This window comes from Apis dorsata, unplaced genomic scaffold (assembly GCF_000469605.1).
Source record: "Apis dorsata unplaced genomic scaffold, Apis dorsata 1.3 scaffold_257, whole genome shotgun sequence".
Classification (NCBI taxonomy): Eukaryota; Metazoa; Arthropoda; class Insecta; order Hymenoptera; family Apidae; genus Apis; species Apis dorsata.
Window position 1 is genome coordinate 18,276 of NW_006263535.1, and position 2,271 is coordinate 20,546.

The 2,271-nt window shown below is 25.2% G+C and overlaps 2 protein-coding genes across 3 annotated transcripts in view; both read left to right on the forward strand.

Moving 5' to 3' along the window:
* Nucleotides 1-940, forward strand: part of LOC102671617 (rab11 family-interacting protein 4) — a 16,998-nt gene extending 16,058 nt beyond the window's left edge. Inside the window, exon 8 of the mRNA XM_006616303.2 lies at nucleotides 930-940. The gene's annotated coding sequence lies outside the window, so the exon portion shown is untranslated. The remainder of the gene's footprint in view (nucleotides 1-929) is intronic.
* The window catches only part of LOC102671946 (neuronal PAS domain-containing protein 2-like), a 69,682-nt gene that overhangs the window by 2,093 nt on the left and 65,318 nt on the right, over nucleotides 1-2,271 (forward strand). The gene's annotated exons all lie outside the window — the stretch shown is intronic.

Consider the following 2,271-nt stretch of genomic DNA (forward strand, 5'->3'; position numbering starts at 1 on the left):
TTTTTATTTATTTGAGAAAGCGTGAATTTATTATTACATATACGATTCATTATTAATTATTTTGGAGTTTATATATATAATGGATATATATAATATATATAATGGATATAAGGGATTTAGAATCAACTTATTTCATTTAACTTGCATTGATCGTGAGAATTATTATTATTCAATCGATTGTGATCAGTACATACATTCAAAGTGATATTAGATTAATAATATTAATACGCATATGGCAATAAACACAGTTGTCTTTTTTATATATGTATTTCTATGAATATTTGAATAAAAATAAAGAAATATATTATATATGATATAATATTTTATCAATAAAATCGATTAATATTGAAAACTAATGAAACTAGCAATAATAATGAAACGAATCATATTGAAGTATAAATGTATATAAATGATTTGTTCATTCTAACCTAGATAGATCTTATGTTTGTTGTTTCGCATTTATAGAAAGAATTTTATCAATTAATATTTAACTGAAAATTCTTTTTCGACTTAGTCTCGTTAGAATTTGATCGTTTATAGATTATAGGATTCTTTGGCATTTAAAACAATTGTATATCATTGATTAATAAACTCGTTATTGTTATTGTCACGTGATTTATACTTATTTTTGTAGGATTAAATATTTATTTTTTTCAATGACACAGTTTGTGTGAGAACGAGATTTTACGCTAGTTTGCATATAAAAACTGTACGATATGATATTTTTAATGCAATGTTGTTGATTATTCGACTAACGAATTATTAATAAATCCCGGCTTTATTTTTGATTAAGTGAGCAATGTCGATCAGCCAGATAAAAAGATGCACGAGCCTGCATCATGTGTAAATTGGTAGAACTGGTGAGTGTACACATATATATCGATACAACTGCGACCTTCGACTTTTATTAAGACGTAAACAACGATAAGATGATCAAATAACTATTTGTCTATTATTTTGTCATTAACATAATTTTATCATTAATAATATTTATTATATTATGTCCATAAATATAATTTGTATATTTGTATATTGTATATTTATATATTGTATATTTTTGATATATTCTTAAAATTTTTTACATATTATAGAATATAATATCTATACTAAAAAATAATTAAATTTATTGGAAACTTGTGTTTCAAAGTTCATTTATAATAAAATTCTAATAGAATTTTTAATAAAATTTTCTGATATACTCAATGAATTTATTCAATATAATACACATATATACCATGTGTGTATTTTTTCATGCCATAATTATTTTCATCTTTTGAAAGTAAAAAATAAAAATATTCAAATATATTTCCAAGCATACGATTATTTTTTTATTATAACACCACACATTTATAACAATACATTAAAAAAATAATAATATATTTATTAATTAATTCATTTATGAGTTCCAAACAATTATATATTCTGTTTCAAAATTTTTTTATGCGAGATTTGATCCTTGAGCGTCATCTTTTTCATTCATGACAAGACAAATTGTTTCAAAGATAAAAAGAATGAATTACCGTGTAAATAGTAAAGAAATTAGGGGCAAATTTTTCAAAATCTTCATTGTATTCCTTCTTTTCTTCTTTTTATCTCTACGTTGACGTCGAGTTAGACATCGGGCTGTGTTCGTTATCATACAGTTATCAAGCGTCGTGGAGTCAGAGTGGTTGCTAATAAAGCGGACGTGTCTACTTAATTAACACAGAAGAATGATCGTGTAGATTAAACTAGGTCAGGCGAGTGACGCGCTTACATCCCTGACCGGGTAATATTTATTCTTGGCAGTATATGCAGCGGAGATGCTGCAGTCCGTAAGAATATCATTTACTTCTAACACGATTTTCGAAGCTTCGCTTTGTCAACATGCTTTTGACGTTGTTGCATCGCGTGATGCTTGATGCATAGTCCTCTTGGAAAAAGTTCAGGAGCTTGTCGTAGATAAACTGAGATAATATCTAATACGACTTTATCGTATTTATAATTCGCGCGAATTCCTTAATCTCTCTTTGGTTGTGCATTGCAATAATATTTTATTTTTAACATACTTATTATCAACTTTAATAAAGTTTTACATTATCAATAATTAGCATCATTAGAAAATATATATGCAGATAAGAAAATATGTTCTAGAAATGTTGTATTCTAGAAAATACAATCTTTGTTATTTATAACTATCACAAATTATACATAGTTGATAATCTTAACTTTTTGCTATTTTCTTTTCTTTCTTTCTTTTCATTTTTTCTTTTTTTTTTTTTTTTTTTCCTT